The sequence below is a fragment of the Sciurus vulgaris genome, assembly GCF_902686455.1.
Source record: "Sciurus vulgaris genome assembly, chromosome: 2".
Lineage (NCBI taxonomy): Eukaryota > Metazoa > Chordata > Mammalia > Rodentia > Sciuridae > Sciurus > Sciurus vulgaris.
In genome coordinates this window covers 137,487,503-137,507,390 of record NC_136462.1, presented here as the reverse complement: position 1 = coordinate 137,507,390, position 19,888 = coordinate 137,487,503, and the positions used below count along the sequence as shown (strand labels likewise).

The following is a 19,888-nucleotide window of genomic DNA, read 5'->3' as shown; positions in this document are numbered from 1 at the left end:
CCTCCCTTTGTGGCTGCTGGCAAGGAACCGAGGCACTGAGATAAGAATACAAATCACCAATCCAGCTGGCTGCCACTAGACAAAATGCCATGAGGGAGAGGGGCCATTGCTCAGCCAAGTACTATGAGGGCCACGGGCTATCTGCTCTGCCTATTGCCACTGGACCTTCCTCACAAGCATTTTTAAACAAAGCCTTCTGCCTGGTATGTCATCTCTAGATATTTTCTTTGTCTCTTGTCAACCTATCCCACTTCCCCTGTTGTGGACCTGACATCCACATGAATGAGGAATTCATTTTTATTGGTTTATTTTTTATATTTACCTGGGAAATAATATTCTATACCTAATACAAGTTCTAAAAGCAAGATGATTTTTAAGCAAAAAGTACCTCTTTATGACTAAAGAGGTAGCGAAAATAATAATTTCATTATGGTCCAAAATTAAATTTTAAAAGGGAAAAAAATTAAAAGCCAATCTACAAAGTTACTCTCATTGAGGGAATAATGTCTACCCTCTGGCCATTTTGAAAGTGAACCAGACCCTTTTCTAGCCACCCAAGCCCCTCCTTGCCTTATTCTATGCATTAGGAATTCTGTAAATGATTGTTCATGGTTCACAGGGGGTTCGATCACAGAAAACTAGTTGTTGATCTTTGGATGCCTGCAGGCCTGCAATCTGTGCTACAAGTTTATCCCTCCTAGAAAAAAAAAATAATAGAAAAAGGGGAGGGGGTGAGGAAGGAAGGAGGAGAAAAGAGGATGGAACCAGTACAAGCATCTGTAATAAGCTAATTGGACCCTTGTGGGCCACCCAGCAGGCACAAAATTAAAACAAACAGAGCTTCCCATCGTGCACTTTCAGGACTGCAGCCACGCAGGGTCCATCAGTTTTTCCCTTGCCTCCTCCCTTGACCTTCATTTTTAAAGAACTTAATTATGGGTCTTGCTAAAGGATCACAAGCCAGTTTTTATCTGAAAGGAATAAGCTATTTTTGCCTCCAAACTAGAGACACTGATAGAAGTTGGTAATTAGTATGACTTGTTAATGGAGTTTGGCTGTGATTAAGCAGTGATTGAGTGTGAGTTTGGTGCCTGTCAGTGGGTAAGCCTGGGAGGGTGAGAGATGTTTAATGAGACACCTGTTGTTGGGGCCCGCTGGGGTTTGTTACAGCTGATTGGCACTTGGATGCAGTGTGCTCTGTGACAGGGGGCTGGGCTCAGTTTGGCAGGTGGTTGGCATCACAGAAAGCCCACTGCTCCCTCTTAGTCAGTGCTGGCTGTGTTTCCTGGGCTGCCTGTCCATGACTGCAGTCACATGTTCCCAAGTGATCTGGGCTGACTACTGTCCTGTTCTAACTCCCTTTAGGCTCTGCACCCACCTTGGGGAAGGAAGATCTCCAAGTCCCCTGATCCCTATCAAGCCCTGGGCTCTCTTCCCCTCATCCAGTTCCTCCTGTCCACAGGATATAGATGAGGAAATTGAGATCTGGTAAATTAATAGTATGTCCAAGTCCACAGAGCTGACTCCAGGCCCAAATGTACCATGCTCAAGGACAACACCCCTCAAAACTTTAGAAAGGGTCTTGGGGAGCATGATAAAGTGCAGAGTATGGTGCGTAGTTCTGGAGTAGAACCTAAAACACAGCTTCATCAGGGCTTCCAGGTGGCACTCATGCTGCAGGGCCAGGGACCATACCTGAAATACAAGTGTATAGGAGGTTTTCTTATATTTGAATCAAACAGAAAACTTTAAGATAACATAGCTGCAGTTCATTTCAACTTTATGTTTAAGGCCATATCATGCTTTTTAGGGAAGACAAACAAAAAATATATATATTCTCTGCCTAAAAAATTGGAGCCTGATGTTAAAGATGTTCCAGAACTCTCTAAGCATGTGATAGAAAATTGCTGGTAGAAGCAGAGTAAAAAAAGAGGGGAAACCTGGAAATTTACAGAAGACCCACACTCCACCTTCATGCACTGGAAGAACATTTCCAGAAGGAGAAACAAACAAATAAACAGGAGTTTGGTCTCAGGATGCAACTATGTCACAGTGCTAGGGACACAGCTTCAAATCACCACCCTCATGCCCGACCCTGTTCCCACCTGCTGGAGCCCTGTCCAAATCCATCTAACCCCACCCTGTCAAGATTAGTGACCAGGACCCTAGGAGAAAACAGCCTTTTGTTCTCTTGACTAAGTGTTGAGTCAAAACACAGGCTGGAAGTCACAAAGGGACCATGATGGCCACCTGGTTCAGGAAAGGTTCAGGGGGAAGGGTCAGGGCTCCACCCTGACCTTCACCATGACTCAGCTTATAATTCATGTCAATTTCCCCCAATATTCAAATGCAGATTTTCTGAACTAAAAAGAAAAAAAAAAAACAGCGTCCACAAAAGTTTAGAAATAATTTAGATAAACTTTGTAGAACACAGAAATACCTAAAGAACAGAACAATATCCGATATCTTCAGAACCCAACATTAAATGAAAAACAGATAACATGATTTGGACATATTCTAATTTTAAAAATATGCTATGTCTTAAGTACTATAGATTATTGATTTTTTTTCCTGATTTTTGCAGAAAACCATGTCATTTCTTGGCTTCACTGATGGGAAGAAATTTGAACTGAAAGATAAATAGGCATATGTCAAGGTATATTTTCCTTATATTTAAGGATCAGTCTATTAATTTATTTTTCCAGAGAAATAAAATATTTAGATGGTATAGGCAATTTTATTTTGAATGAGAAAATATTTTCATAATTATCCACAGTTGGACCTGATGAAAGACAAAATGAACATGTAAGTTCTTTAAATATTTTCATGTGTAGACACTTTCTTTACATCTTTCTCATGCCATTGTAGAATAAAGGGGCTTTCGGATTGTTCACACCACATTTAACATTTACCAAAAAAAACTATGCCCTTAGACTTTTAGAAGGATATAGAAGTTTCAGACTGTTCTCTCAATAGAAATTCAGTATATATATTTTCCATGTGAAAATGAGGATAAGGGACAGTCACATGCCAGAAGTTTACAGGAAATGTAGTTAAGGCTTATGGGAAATTTTTTTAACTGTTAAAATTTTCAAGTCCCAAAAGGTGCTACATCTCAAGGATCCATATGAGAAAGGAATATGCAAGATGCTCTATGGTGGAGTAGATAAACAGCAGATCTGAAAACAGATGGATCTGGCAGGAGGCCTGGTTCTGCCAACTCATGGCTGTGTAGCCTGGGACCAGCGGCATAACTTCTTTGAGCCTCAGTTTCTCCATGCATAAATTAGAAGTGATAACATCATTGAAAACAAGGAAAACCTAAGTAACCCTCTAACTTCACTTGATTTTAGTTACCTGCCTTTGGTTGACTTTTAAATCATTAATTTTGGAGGTCATACTGGGCAATACATTATCAGTCTTCCACCAACTTTGATATAGATAACCCCTCTGAAAGATGGGTCATGATGTAATGGTTACTTGGCTTGAAGACTACTTTCGTATAAATCACTGACTCTTCACTTGGCCCTCTGTGACTGTCCAATAGGTAACAACTTGATATCAGGAGGCCACGCTCAGATTATGCTAACATCAACATTTTATGAACATGCATTTCATGAAGAGCCACGAAGATGGATTATGTATATGAAGACCATTGATTAGTTCACCTCCAATCATCCTTTGTCCTGTTTTTTTTAATCCCTGAAAAATCCCCAAACCCTATCCTGGGGGAGGCAGATCTGAGAGTTGGGTCTCCCACCTTTATGCTTGCTGTCTTGTTTGCAAATCTGGTTGTTTCATTGATTGTCATACTGTGTAGCAGGCAAACCAAGCCTGGTCTGTTGACATTATATTGAAACACTGTTGTGATCAGTGGCCATAAAGTATGGAAAGTTCCTGTCGTATGTCAGATACCTAATGAAAACCAAAGTGGGTTTAACTTGCTCATTGTTTAGTCAAGCACATTTCCCACATGGTGCATCCTATTAACCTGTTAAATTCCCTCCACCCCCAACAGGAGCAATTTGGGGTATATCTGTTTAGCCACTTCGCACCACACAGGTGGACTTAATAAAAGCCCATCTGGGTGATCACACCTCTCACCTGGACTATCGTCACAGACTTCTAACTAAACAGTCACCTTGACTGACTCTTGCATACATCCACCACAACTGTCTATTATCTACATGGAAGTCAAAGTGATCCTTTTAAAATGTAAGTCAGATTGAGACACTCTGATTTACATTATACTGAGTGACAACCAAAGGTCCTGCCTGGTCCAGCCATTCATTGCCCCACTAACCACATTCTTCCACTCACCTGTCTGCCACCATGAGTGGTACTTTGGTCCCCAACGTTCCCCATCCATTCTCCAGTCACATTGCCCTTGCTGTTTCCCTAACTTACAATGGTCTTTCCCCAGCACTCAGCTCACATCCCATCCATTCTTTGCTCAAATGAGAGCCATGTGCAGACTATCCTACATACATTTGCAATCCTCCTACACCTCCCTTACCTTGCCTTATATCCCCTTAGCACTCATCAGCTCTAACACATAATATTTAGTTATTCCAAAGCATTACTATCTTTCTCCCTCTGACAAAGGTAAAGGCTTTGTTTTGTTCCCTACTGAATCCCTGTTACCCAAAAACATTATCTGAATTTGAAAACTGATGAGTACATGGATAAATGAATAACAAACAGTGGGCTCTGCATGACTATTGGTTTAATGACTGAATGGAATCTGTTTTTCTAATAAGGTCTCTCTGCGAAGTAAAAATCAACCTCCTAAAGAGAAGGGCATCCATGGCTACAGAATATCCCAGTGAGAAAGTATCAAAAAGATTCAGACAGATGAGAAAAATTGAAGTCTGGAGAAGAAAATGATCAGGGGTAAGAAAAACTTAAACCCAAAGCTCCTTGTCTTGTCCCTTGCAGCCTCTCCTATCAGCCTGGATGCCCCCAAAAGATGGTGGAAGAGAGTCAGAGTCCAAAAAGTATTGGGCATGTGACTCTCTGAAGCCTATTTTGGTGAATGTCACAGATTTCCCTACGCATCCCATAAGGAAGAGGCAATAGCTCCTTTTGCCCTACACCAGAAGAATAAAAGTTGATGACCCTGGAGCAATTCCCAGTTTAAAAAAAAAAAAAAAGCCTCCAAGAAAAAGTCACCATGTGTTGAGTGCCTGCTGTTCTTTGGGCACTGCTCAGTGGAGCTTCTTTCCTGACTTTGGTATGCAGTGGTCCCTGATCCTATTGAGACCCCCAGTCATTATCCTGACATTCAGCACATGCAGGATGCCTCTGCTAGTGTTTACCCCACTCCAATTTTACGTAAAAGAGTTGCAGGTCAAAAGGGTGCAAAACCCAGAGCACCTAGACTAAAGGACATTGTTGCACAAAAACTAATCCAAAAGAAGTAAAATATCTCTCCTTCCCCACTGGTAAGAAGCCTCCACCACTGCAGAACACATGCAGATGCAGGCTTCCTTGGGAATCCATGGAGGTTACTCCTACAATGAACTTGGAGTCGAGATGGATAAAGCCTGAAAATAAAGCCTAAAGGAGTTGGGATGCAAAAAAGGAAGTCCCTGCTACAGGCTGGTGGGTTTAAGAACTGTCAGAGGCATGCAGAAGACGGTCAATAGAGTGTGAACAATGCAAGGGAAGAGCCAGCCAGATGAGTCCCAATGTAGTATATATCCTCACAGCTGCGACCTGAAAAGCCTATCAGGTCATTTCAAGTGACTAAATGCTCAGTGTCTGTCATAACACTTACAATAACAACATTATAATTGCATTTTCTAGTTCACATTCCAGAGTTGGGATTTGGTCATTCTTATCTTTTTGTCTTCCAAATGTTCCAAGTGGAAAAAAAAAAATCCTTCAGGTTTTCATTTCTAAGAGTTATTCATGACTGATGGCTATTTACTGTCTGTACAATGGAGATCCAGTACAATTCCTGAAATTGGTAGAACCAGAACTGGTAGAATTGGTAGAATCAGGATGTGACTTAAATGTCTCCAAATATGTCTATCAAGGAGTATACACATTACATCATAGTACAGTACAATTTGCTAGCATCATTTATGTCACCTAATTTAATCCAGACTGGTAGGCATGATTCTCTGCATTTTTACAGATGAAAATAGTTGGAGAAAATAGGAAGCCATATTAATCAGTTAGAGTCATTTTAACGAAACATCACAGATTGGGTGGTTTAAAAAATAGAGATTCTTACAGTTCAGGAGGCTGGAAGTCCAAGATCAAGGCATTGGATGTCTGCAGCCTCTCTCCTTGGCTTGCATATGGCTTTCTTCCCCTTGTCTTCTCAATGCTCTTATCACTATGCACATGTCTCTGATGTTTCTATATGTGTCCAAAGTTCCTCTTACAAGGATATCAGTTAAATAGGATCAGGGCCCATCTTAACAGCTTCATTTCAACTTAATCCTGTCCAATGCATGCATATGTTGAGGTACTAGGGGTAGAGCTGCACAATATTTGCAATAAAATTTGGAAGGCAGAGGACACAATTCAACTCATAATAGGGAGACACACTCTGGTTTGTCTGGGACACTTGGTCTAAGCTCAGTGTCCCAATGTAATTATTAGATGTACTCTTTCTCAATTTCTCCCCAAACTCTTTTTGTTTGAATGACCACTCATGTCATTCAAACCCATGTCATGTCATGTCACTCATGTCATGTCATGTCTACTATGACAATAGGAGTAGTAAACCATCTCAAGAACAGAAGAGCAGATAGAGTTCAAACTATTCTATTCACCAAAACTTCCTGCTTACTCCTACCCCTCAAATACTTCCTTTGAATAAATATGTGCCCCCACCTTGGAGAATCCATGCTTACCTGGCACTTGACAGGCAGGAGACACGTCTGCCCACTTTGCTTCTTGCCAATTTCAGAATGAAGAGTAGCTTAGTTGAGTGAATGGGAACAGACTGGTCCTCTTCTTTCAATTCTCGTTTTAGGTTTAACTTATCACATTTTATTACACCCTCTTGTTTGAAAATTAAAAACAAAAGGAAATGCCTACATCCAGGAGGATGCCTTGAAAGTATCTGCTAGATCTTGTGGATTCTCCAGCCTGAGCTGGTGCCAGGCTTCTGTCATTGTTTATTCTCCCTGCTGTAAGGCCCAGCAGCATATGGCGCCTCCCTCACCTCTTCAATGTCTTCCATGTCACATGCAGGGAGACTCCCCTCTCCTGGGGTGTATGTGCCAGGCCCCTCACTGGGACTGATGCTGTATCATCTGACAGATTACAGATTACAGATTGCTAGGCTCTGCCTCTGCTGAGAGTCAGCTTAGTCTTTTAACAGTTCATTCAGTGGAGAAGGAATGATGGTGTCCCATCACTAGTAATGGGATCAATTTCATACAGAGGAGGAGGAGGAACAACTCTTCCAAAACCTACACATCCCACAGGCAGTCCAAATTTGATGACTTAACTTAGTCTATCCCAACATATCATGATAAAAAAAATATATAATAACTTCTGAATGGTGAGTACTTACCATGTGCTTGGTTTTGTGCCAAAATCTTTAAAACTATATTTTAATAAAACCAAGTAAACCTAAGGGCTGATTTGGATGCAGCGAGCAACAAATTTGAATTCAGGTCTTCCTGTACCTCTGTAGTAATTGCTGCCATGTTCCTCTTCCACTTTGTTTTGCAACCACTGTTAAGGCAAGCTTCCTAAAATGCATATAAAGGCACATTAAACATTAATTAAAATTACAGTGACTTCTGCATTAAAAAAAATCATGAACTTCTTATGCTTCCAAAGAATCCTTCTCACACAAAACATTAATAAATGTTCTACCCCAACCTTTCTCCATTTTGGTCATTAGTGTTGGAGATGTGGGGTTATATTGGAAATTTTAGGTTCTTTAGTGCAAGACTTCTCCAAGTCTTCAGAAAGTTCAGAAAATCTCCACAGGAACACAGCATATGGTGTTTCCCAGACACCTTTCTCGGAAAACCTCATGAAATCTGGTCACTTGGACAACACCCTCATGGAACACAGCCTTCTTATTATCTCAAGTTTCCATCTAGATTTTCATGCCCTGCCTAATCATTTCTTCCTTGTTGTGCAGCATGAACATTTCTCTTCCAAATGGATAGTGGGAACCTGCCTCAAATGCTGGCCCAAACTGAAGATCGACCCCTTCTTCCTCCTTCAACTCCAACTCTTAGGCCAAAGCTTACCCTCTACCTTCTTAGATGGCAACATCCCTTCCACTGATGCAATTCATTCCAGCTATCCAGTAAGCACCTGGCCCCTGCCCTAATTGTAAGCAAAGCACATATTAATTTTTAAAAATGCTCAGGATGGTTTCATTTTAACACTGAAATGGTTTTTTGTTCACTAATCTTAACCTCATCAACTAGATTGCAAGCCTTATGTAGGATTTTTTTTTTTTTTTTCCTGCCCTTATTTAAACCAACAGCATCTGACACTAGACTGGGACCACAACTCACCAGTCTGGCCACAACCTTCCTTGTCATTCTGGCCTTCCTATAGAACAACCAATATTCCAAGTTGCCTGAGACTTTTGGTGGTCTTAGTACTGAAAGTTCCACCACAAAGGAACCCACTCAGTGACAGGAAACCAGGACAATTTGACCTACCCAATCCAAGAATAGATTAGAATTTTATATTATAAATATTTATCCTGTGTCTGAAAAGCCTTCACCCCATGGTTGACCATTCAAGGCCAGGTACAAATATGCATCCCCTCATGAAAAATTTCCTTATAACACTCCTGATGTGATATCTCTCTCCTGATGAGTCTAGCCAAGTCACATGGCCTGGAATCATAGCTAACCACCCACTGACCCATGGTTTTATTCTCAGTATAGCTGCCACCCCTCTGGATGATAGATTGATTGATTTTGCAGTACTTGGAATTGAACCCAGGACATCAAACATGCAAGGTAAATGCTTGCTCTACTACTAAACTACATGCCCAACCCCTTTTAAAATTTCATTTTGAGACAGGTATTGCCAGATTGTGCAGTCTAGCCTCAAACTTTCAATCCTTCTGCCTCAGCCTCCCCAGGGGATTGCAGATACACTCTGAATGATTCTTAAAGGCAAGACGCTTGATATGTACATACGCGTTTCCCCTGAAGGCCCAGAACCACAGGTTCATCACATGAGCAGGCACTCAACTGGCTTCTGATGATGGATTGAATGGTTCTGACCCTCAGGTCCAGTAGAGAAGCCTGAAGCCCTGTACAATGGAGATTTCAGAACTGACATTACTCATTCCACTACAGCTGAAAAATCTCAGCAAATAGCACTGAAATCTTCAACTGGTAGAGCGCAAGCTTCTCTGAGCAATGGCTGGGGCTGTGTATACCCATTAGATGAGTCTTAGTACCCGCCCCCCCACCCTGAGAGACAGGCCTCATGCTTTGCTGATATATGCAGGAAGGGGTTTGCCACAAAGCAGAGTGCCTCCTGGAATGGAGAGATAGTTATCATACAACTATGCTAGGTCATTCAGAATAGTTATCATTACAAATCCTGCCTGGGAAATTGCAGAGGCCCTATTTTAAAAATGAATATAAAGTTGAAAAGGAATTTTGACAAGTCAGATTCACCAAAGTCAAAGTAGGCCATCCTGACTTAAGCTGTCAATAAGGTGTTAGGGAAGACACTGGAAGATTAACACCTTTTCAGGGTGACCCAGCTGTTCTCTTGAAGGTGATAACTTGCAATCAGGCACAGGATGGGGAACAAAGAGGAAGGGGGAGGTAGTGGGGAGCTTTCAAATACAAGCATCCATGGAGTTCCTACTATTTTTATGACATATTTTTAAATCTCAGGAGCATTTTCAACCTTTATCAACTACAAGAAAGTAAAATTTTCATTGGTTATTCTCCTCCTGTTTCATTATATTACACTGATTTTGGGGAAGCTGCTGTATAAGGAGACCCTCTCTAGATAATGAGAGAATTTTTTTTCTTCATATATATATAATACATAACTATATTAATTTTTTTATTGTTTATATTAAACTTATTATAAGTTTATCTGTTATACATTATTTAAATATGTATATATTACAAAACTACATAAAAATTTGTAATTTGTATATATTGTATATGCATTAAATACTATTTTTGAGTATTTATGTGCATATTAAATTTTATATAATTGGTGGAAACTAATTCCCATCCAAATACCTTCTGTTTCATTACCAAGGAATAAGTGTGCCATAAAGGAAAAAGCCATGGTAGCCACTGTGCCCATCCTGCACATCCAAAATGAAGTCCCTCTAAAGTCACAGGCAACTTGAACTAGTCAAATGCTCAAGGGCCGGGCTTCTCACAAGCCAACTAAAAAATGCATTAAAAGGAAGGACTTGTATTTCCAGGATCCAGCTGTATTTTTAGCTACTTGGAGGTCCAGCAAATACAATAGACTGTCATGTCACTTTTAGAGTTTGCATGAAAATAGAGTCCAGTATGGGGCATCTGTTTTCCAAATGTTTAGCTGCACAGTGCCCTTCAGAATTCAGTATCAGTGTTTCTCCAGTTTTTAACATCTCTATCAAAAGTCTTTTGTTTGAAGCTCCATGTATCCTGCAGTGTTCCCCTCTTCATACACCTGACCTCCCAGGAAGTGACCATTTAACATGCCCTCACTGAACAGTACAGAACCTTACCCAGGAAGCCTGCAGACTTGAAGAAAACTCTCCCTGGTCTAAAACACTCCTGACTGAAAACTGGAAAACTTATATATATATATTTTTTTAATATTTGGTGATACGTAACAAAAAACAGAGAAGATATGGGAAAATTGAAGGAAAAGAAGATCAGAATAAGCAACACAAGCAGTAAATATGTAATGGTCTGTCTTATGATTCTTTCTAGAACTTTTATTATCAAATGTTTTAAATGAGCACTTATTAAGTCAAATAGAATCTGCATCTTTCCTTGGGCACAGCTAAGAATGCATTTCTGCACTTCCAAAAATATTTACATAGTCTTATAGTTAGTTAATCATTAGGTAGTATTAATAGTTCTGAAATATGAAGTAAGGGTCAACTAGATATTTTTATACAGGAAGAAGAATATTAAAATGCTTAATAAACAAAGAGTTAAAATATTACTGGATTCTATCCCCTAGCTCTGCTAGAGGCTAACTTCTGGAATATAAGCAATCAAGTCATCTTCTGGAGAATCAATTTTCATACCAGCACATCGAAGGAGGTAGATCAAATTAGCCTTAAGATCCCTTACAGCCCTCACAGACCACTGCTCTAAAAAAAAAGAAAAACAGGAATAAGTTAATTAGGATTAATTATCATATTATTTTCTCTTATAGACTTCACATCTTGGAACAAGAGAATTAAATTTCTAATTAGAAAGAAGTAAATATCCATTGTAGGAAAACAGAAAATAATGTCAACCCTTTTCCCCTAAAAAAAAAAAAAAAAAAGCCCTAAAATCCTAAAATCCTAGTCCTCCACAATAACCTTTCTCTGCACTGTGGGGTTTATCTTTAGAATATGTTCTATACAAGCATATAAACTATAAATATACACATACATACATATATCAATGAGATACTGTATCTCAGTTTTAAGGTCCATTGTACAGCTGGTGAGGAGTATTAATTGGTTTAAATCTTCTAGGTTAATTTATGTATCCAAAGTCCTAGAATTACATGTGGCAATCACACTTAGATCTGGCAATTGCAGTGCTAACAAAGTAATTGAGTGAAGTATATACAATGTGTGTAAAATATTCACCAAAGCACTATTTAGACTTAGTTAATAAAGTGGAAACAAACTAAATGTCCACAATTCAGGGTCCTGTCAGCCAAATTGTAGGGTACATTCAAAAAATGGACTACAGAGGTGCCTTTAATAACAATGCCCTGTGTATTTACGAATATGAGGAACTCTGTGAGACCAGTATTTGAGGCATTTCCTCCAACAACCTCAGGTAAGGGAGCTCACTGAGCCGCTTTCTTTAGAAAGCCACAATAAAGCTGCGGGGATGGCACAGCCCCGATCTGGGCTGCTGACAGCAATCCCGGGCTCTCCATATGCTCTGCAGCATCCAGAAATGGCAGGCTAACATTTCCTTCCTGCTGGCACTGGTGGGCTTGCTGCAACTGTCACTGTCTGTCCTCACTCTGCTCCATCTCCCAAACCCTTTGCCCACTCCTACCAAAGGTGGAGAGTCACATTCTTGAGGCTAAAAAAGTAACCACCTGTTGGGTGACCCTCTTACACCCCAAAGTGTCAGGAACCTTCCTTCCTCTGGGGAGGGGCAGGATGGATGGAGGAGGAGGGGCAGAAGGCAGAGGCAGCAGGCACAGCAGGGGAGGCGTGGGAGTGCACAGGGACATTCAGCAGAGAGAAGGGTCACAGAAAGAAAGGAACCAAAAGAGAAGGTTCAGGGTTAGGGCAGGAAATGGAAGTAGTACTTATAAATAACCACAAAAAGCAGGAAAAGAAGATGTGTCTTTTTTGTGTGTATCTTCTCTTTGATAATGCAACAGTGCATTATCATGAAGGAAACCCAGGTACAGTCAACCAGGAGCTGAACTGTTGGCTCATACCTGGGAATGAAAAGGTTTCCTTCCTTCACTTACTCTCTTCCCTTCCTTCTCCATTGTCCCTTTGTTATTCTCCAGATCCATTTACACCTTCCCATTGTTTTTGTTTGTTTGTTTTCATAGACCTGCTAACTCTCCCAAAGACTTGAAGTAGAGTTAAAAAGATGGGAACCTAGATGAGAAAAGAGGGAGGTGGGACACCTGAACAGGCTGAGGATGCATACAGTGATTCACCTAGTATCACCTTTTTCTTCAGCCTGCTAATCTTTGACATGGATGATTGCAGACTAAGAGCTCATGAAGGTGCCCTACTGTCACTTATTCATCCTCTAGTCACATCTTGTCAATACTGGGTGCTGTCTGCTTGACTTCATAACTTTATTGTTCTGGTACCTCCTCACTAACTTGATGTACCTGCCAACTCTGGGCTCTCAATTATCCCCTTTCTCACGATGATTTGAAATCACATTCAATAGTCAGGTAAACTCATCCAAATTCTTTTCTAAGATGAAGCATAGTTTTCTTCAACATCTCTATATTTTCCAAATGTGATATCTCTTTTTGCATTTAAGTGGGATGATTAACAATTAATTGACTTCTAATCAATGGACACAATCTGACATGCAATCAAAAAATAAAGTAAAATCCTGTCCCCAGCATCCTCCTTGGCAGCCTACTAGAGCCTATAACTCACCATCATGTACTCTTCTGTATCTAGACACCATGGACCATGGGGAGAGGCTGCTTTTGTGGGTCTGATGCTTCCATGTTGTCCCTTGCCTTCCAAGGATCCTGGTTTCTTAATGGAGGTGATAAAATAGAGAAGGAAAATCCTGGTGCAGCACAAATCTAATGAAGAATGTAAATGACCACATTTTCCTAGTGATGGGGAAACTGGGGAGTTCACTCTAAGATGGAAGAAAATCTTTTAATTGAGAACCTACTATGTGCCAACAATTATGCTGCATGCCTCACTGAGCTCAGCTCACTGGGAACCTTTATCTCACCAGGTACTGAAGACACAGATCCTGTCCCCAAACTATTCTATTTTGCTACATAGGCTAACCATTCACATGATAATTGTATTGTGGAACCTGGCAAGCAACATCTGCAAGAGTTTAGTTAAATCAGACTCAATACCAGAAAAGCATGAATTTATGAGAATAAAAATGATTTCTATTTATTCAGTGCCTACCACAAGCCAGACTTTATGTCAGTCTCTTTAAAACCCCAAGCTGCAAATATTCTGATTGAATTCACAGATGACAATGAGCTATGAGATTTAGAATGATGATCCAGTACACTAGAATTTGGCCATGTCTTCTGCCTCATCAAAGGTGTTCAATGAAAAAGGTAAATCAAATGGCTTTTAAAATCAGTGATCCATTGACATATATGATGCCTACTTATTAACTCCAGTTATTAATTCTCATTTTCAGAACATTCTAGATGAAGTGGAGTTTAATAACACCAAACAACAATAATTAGTCTTATTGGTTTAAAGGTCCTCCACTCTACAATGTAATTAATACTAAGTAATATTTTAATGTAATTGATATTTAAAACATAACATAAATTACTAGTATTAGTTGTGATATTTAAAGTTTCTGGATAATGCACTAAGCACATTCTATAAATCATCCCATTTAGTAACCTGTATGGGAGATTCTATTATTGGGCTTATTTTGCAATTGTAGATACTGAGGCACAGATAGATAATTTCATCTGCACACAGTTTAAATCTGGTGAGTGGCAAAAGTTACTAGAAGCTCTCAGTGTCCTGACGCATAATCAGGACATATAGTTTTTAGTTGCTCCTTTTAATAAGGAAGTCAAACCCTCTAGGGTAGTTTTCACTATATTGTAAATTAAAACCTAGTTGAACTCAATTTTTTTTTTAAATTTCTGATCACCATAAGCAAAACTGTTCCATTTTCAGAGGGTTTCTGCAGAGAAGCGTTCATCTACCAAAATGCTTTCTTAATAACTACTAGTTTGTCTTTAAAGTACCAATGCTGACGTTAAGCAGGAGGGGCGGGGAACGCTGCTTTATTTACAAATAGTTCTTTGTTTGCAGTTCTGACACCTGTGAAAGATAAAATTGTCACTTTCTTGAGTCTTGTCTCTGTGCTGGGCTCCTAGCACAACCGCTTTGAGACCTTGCATCAGAGCCATTGCTTGGAACAGGTTGCATGGCCCTGGTTTGGCGTCTGCCCTCGGTGCTGCCTGAAGGAGAGTCATGGAAACCCGGTCTGACAGGCTCCTGGGGAGCCTCCTCACTGCCTGATGAAGACATCACAGACCAAATGGAACATTTAAACAGGGCTGGCTGCTTTGCATCCCTTAGAATGCAAATCTCTTTGTTCTGCCTCTGGGTTTACCTCCCTAGGAATCTGGAGGTGGCTCTGTTGCCAATGATTTGGATGTTTGCCTTTTATTTCCAGGCGCTGAAAAATGATTTAAATTGTGAAAATGTTTTAAGGTTCCCCAAAATTTTCCTCTGAAATTTGACATTTATTCTACCCCAAGGTGGGTCTTTTCCTATCTACCCAGTCTGTCCTGTGCATTGATGGGTACCTCCAACTTGGTGTGGGTCACAAATCCCTGCTAAGGCTTTATTAGGCCCTAGGTGCAGAAGCTTCCACATCTAGAAGCTAAATGGAGGACAAGGGATTCTGAAATTTCCCTGAAAGAATTTTTGCTAAATTTGAGACTCAAAATAAGGAAAATCTGAAATGTTTTCCCACTAAATTTCTCACCTGGAAAGATGTTGGAGCACATGACTATAACCCTCATCTCATAGTGAACATTTTTATGCTTGAAAATAGGAGTGCTCTCTCTTAATATCTGCTACACTGAAGACAAATATATGATATTTCAAAATGGTCTGGATTCACATACATTAAGTTGAAAATCAAAGTAAGTTAGCCTTGAGCCTAAATAAAAGCCTTGTTTATCTCAAACACTGAGAAAAGGTCTTTGAAACAAAAGACCTTTCAGGCTTATACTACCTAGCAGACTATAACAATTCTTTCCTTCACAAACACAAATCCTGCTTAAAAGTTTGAAACCAAATATGCTTTCTGGACATTTGTGCACCTCGTTCAATAAACAAGCCACCTTCTGCATTCCCATATGTTTCAACTCATTCGTTTTGACCTTGGCAAATAACTTGATTGAGAAATTTTTAGTGCATTCCCATTGAGATCCCCATCTCTAAGTAATTATCACTTTGCACTGGCTAGATTAGAAAGTCAAGGTGTTTTCTTCCTCCCCTGGTGAGTCCTCTGTGTTTTCTATAGAGCACTTATGATTTTCTCCTTGAAGCCCATTTCTAGATAGCTAAACCACAAGCTTCATGAGAGTAGGAAGGGTTATAGTTTATTTATTTATAGTCTTCCCAGCACTTTGTATACTATAATTATTCAGTAAATATAAGTTGAAGGACCCAGGAATTCCTCTTTTCTAGTAATGCATCCTATAGATATATTGGCACAAGTTTGAAACACATCCTCCTATATATTGTTTTTAACAATGAAAATTGGAATTTACATGAATCTCCACCAACAAAGGAATGGAGAGAGAAACTTTCATATCCTGCAAGCTAAGACTTAGTTCATATATTAAAAATGTATAATGCAATGACTTGGGAGGCTGAGAAAGGTGGATTGCAAGTTCAAGGTCAACCTTGGCAATTTAGTGAGACCCAGTCTCAAAATAATTATTTTTTAAACTGGGAATGTAGATAAGTGGTAGAGCACCCCTAGGTTCAGTTCCCAATACTGCAAAAAGAAAAAAAAAAAAAATACATGTACCCATGCACCTGATAACAAGAGCAAATTAGAAAAGTAAGATGTGGAAAAGTGCCCATGAAATTGAAAAAAATTTAAAAGGGAAAGTTTCTGAAAAACATATGTAGTATGTATGCTCCCACTTTTTTTTTTAATTTTATTTTTTTGCAGTGCTGAGGATTGAACCCAGAGCCTGTGTTTGTGAGGCAAGCACTCTACCAACTAAGCTATATCTCCAGCCCTTCCTTCCACTTTTTAACAAGTGCATACATATATACTATTTTATGTACCATAATACAATTTTCCTATGCATCAGAAGTTCTCATGGGCAAATAACTCTGAGAAATGGGGCACAGTATTTACCCCATTATGTATTTCTGTTATTCTTTACATTGAGCATATATATAAAATAAAAGTTTAAGAAAAATAAATATTTTCTAAATAAGTGAATAAAATTTGAATGAGCAAAGTCCACATAATTAAACTGTTAATTCTATATATCTATCTATTTGGTTATGAGGACATACTAATAAAATCAGTTATTCCCTAGGGATAGACTCCTAACAAGAGAAGAAAGGTATATGCTAAAGAGCAACTCAATAGCATGCAAATTACCCTACCCTTTGAGTCAGTAGACTAAACTCCTGGTTCATCTACTCCTCCCCAAGTTATATGACCATATAGCTTCCCTGCACCTTGCTCTACTTATGTATAATGTAAGGTTGGGTGAATTAAATGATCCAAAAATTTCCTTTGAATTCTAAGTTTCTCACTACTCTTCTGAGAGAGTGAGAGAGAAGTAATGATGGTCATCAGATGGCCAAAGCATTAAAGATGTTAGTGGCACTGCTTTTAGAAGACAGGCAGTTAACAGAATCTGACAATGAAAAAAAAAAGGAGCACTTAGAAGGGTAACATTCATTTTATGCTTTGCCTCATGATATAAATTTAAGCTTTCATCTGTATTCAACCCTACATAACATCCTATAAGACAAGGGAGCACTGTTTACGGCATGGCATTTCAAGTATCCACATGATGGTCCATTTGGAATAGATTACAACTCTGCTTTCTGTCATCAAGCATTCTCAAACCCATATTGCATCCATATGTAGCCAAGGACCATTTGTCCAGTTTTCTTTCATTTGGTGGGAAAAGAAAAATAATGATGTAACAATTTGGTGTGGAAATCTTTCTTAATATTCTTTCCTACTGATAATTCTAGATTGAAAATGAAATACATTATATAATTATTTATCAATCAATTTAACAAGTTAAGTCATCGATAATGCCACAATGGAAAGAACCTGAATCTCAACATGAAACGTAACCTCCCATCACAGAAGCCATATCAATACATGGATTTTACTCCAATATGTGACAGACACAAGAGGAGTAGGAACACTCAGATATAGTTGTATGAGAAGAGCTTTTCAAAAATTTTATACCCTCAGTTTAAAAAAAAATAATAGTAATAAAGCAACTTCTTTGATCATGGCAACCCATTAAATGCAAAGTGGCCAATGGTTTTCATTGTCTCCAGCAATTATTACATACGGTTCTTTTTATTGTTTCTGATAGAGGATTTTAATTAGGTCTTTGAAAAGACAAATTCATTTTAAGCCAACTTTGAAAGGTGTTCCCTACCTAATTCTACTAGAAAATCAATACATTGAGTTTTTCACTTAGCAGTTTGCAGAATGATATCTATAGCACTCTATCTCCCACTCACATGCATCTAGTTTTTATTACCCAATATTTCTTTGTTCCTTTTTTTAAAGTTACAAAAAAAAAAAAAATGAACTGGTAGGACTGCAATGATAGCATTGAGAAATAAAATGTTTTTGAGTGGGAAGCATGACAGAAAGCCTTGCCCCTCAGACTAAAGATTTCAGCAACAATTGTTAGAATTATGGAACTGGGTTCAGCAAAACGGCAGCCATTGAATTCTTCTCTGATAAGCACTTTCTTTCCACATACTCTCCGTCCTTCCTCCATTATACTACTTCTCCCAGGTACATTCTTACTTCTCTTTCAATTTACCAGGAACCACACATATCCACTGTGAAATCTCAAACTGGACCAGGCTTCTTCATCTTTGCAATGCAATCTTTTCAATTGCATTGAAACATACCTAATTTGGGTAGACCATACTAATCTGTAGATACTATAAAAGCTATTCTGTTAATGTTAAGGTAAGAACTAATGTGCACGCACAATATGGAAGCTCCTGAGAGTAAAACCATAGGTCCAAGAAAACTGTTCCCATTCCTGCCTGTCACAGACCCTACTAATCAAACCTGGCACTTGTTTACACAAGGTCAAGTCACAGTCTTACAGTTCTTAATACTGGATTTCAAGCAGCCACTTCCAGTGGATTGGAGTTAGCCCAATAACTAAGGTTGACATCCTTACCTTATTCCCCAAAGCAAAACAACAATTGCTCAGATAAGCGCTGATCGCTACTAAAGAAAATGTGGGAGGTAGGAGGTAGATGACAGATGGCAAGTTACCTTATCATAGGCAAACTATGAGATAGTGGGATCATTCAGTAAACTATGACAACACCCCACTATGTATCCATGGAGCCAAACGCTTCTGATTCAGAACTATAACATGCTCTCTGAAAAAAAAAAAAAAAAAAAAAAAAAAATGTCATGCAAAACCATTTAGTGGCTGAAGGCTTACATAGTTAAGGTATTCAACTGAATTACTATATACATTTAAATAAGGTAGAAAAAATAAGTTGCCACTGTTTGGAATGCCACATTCCAAACACATTTTTCTCATCCAGTTATGAACTTGTACAAATTTATTCAAATATATGGTAAAGAGCTTATAGTATTCCCTTATAATGAACACCTGTCCATTAAAATCTGTTTCAGCAAATTTTATCAGTCATCTAGAATTTGGGGAAATATTTTTCACCTTGTATAATTTCACTTTCTCTCCAGGTCATTGTATTTAATTTACAAACTTGAGACATATGGGCTACAGTGACATCATATACAAATAACCCATCTGAATCAATGATACAAATTGGACCCAAATTATCTGACTTTTGATAAACAAGCCAATTGTTTGGAATTAATAAATATGCATTGTTTCTTTATAATGACTTAGATTTGTGACTTTTCTTACCATCACCTCACCCCCATCTGCCCATACCCATTAATTCAGTAATCAAATTATTCTTGTCTTATTCATTTCAGGGTATTAATCACACTGTCCCTGTTCCTCTTGCATGATTTTTACACTTTTTCCCCAAATTATTTGGTATTTTTCTTCTCCTTCAAATTTTTGAAGTTAGCCCTAGTTTGCTCTCAGATGAAAATTTCCTAAAACATAAAAATACTTCTATCTATAACAAAGGTTCATCAATTCAATCAACTTGTAGGTGATCATTTACAAAGTAAAATGCACTAGCCTTGCTGCCCACAACACAACTGATATGGCCCCGTAAAGATCAACTTTGCAACTTTGACATAGATAAAAG

The 19,888-nt window shown here is 38.9% G+C and overlaps 1 long non-coding RNA gene across 1 annotated transcript in view; it reads right to left on the bottom strand.

Moving 5' to 3' along the window:
* Positions 1-6,720: 6,720 nt before the first annotated feature.
* The window catches only part of LOC306654984, an 87,251-nt gene continuing 74,083 nt past the window's right edge, over positions 6,721-19,888 (bottom strand). The window contains exon 6 of the long non-coding RNA XR_013762144.1: positions 6,721-7,718. This is a non-coding gene — a long non-coding RNA (uncharacterized lncRNA). The remainder of the gene's footprint in view (positions 7,719-19,888) is intronic.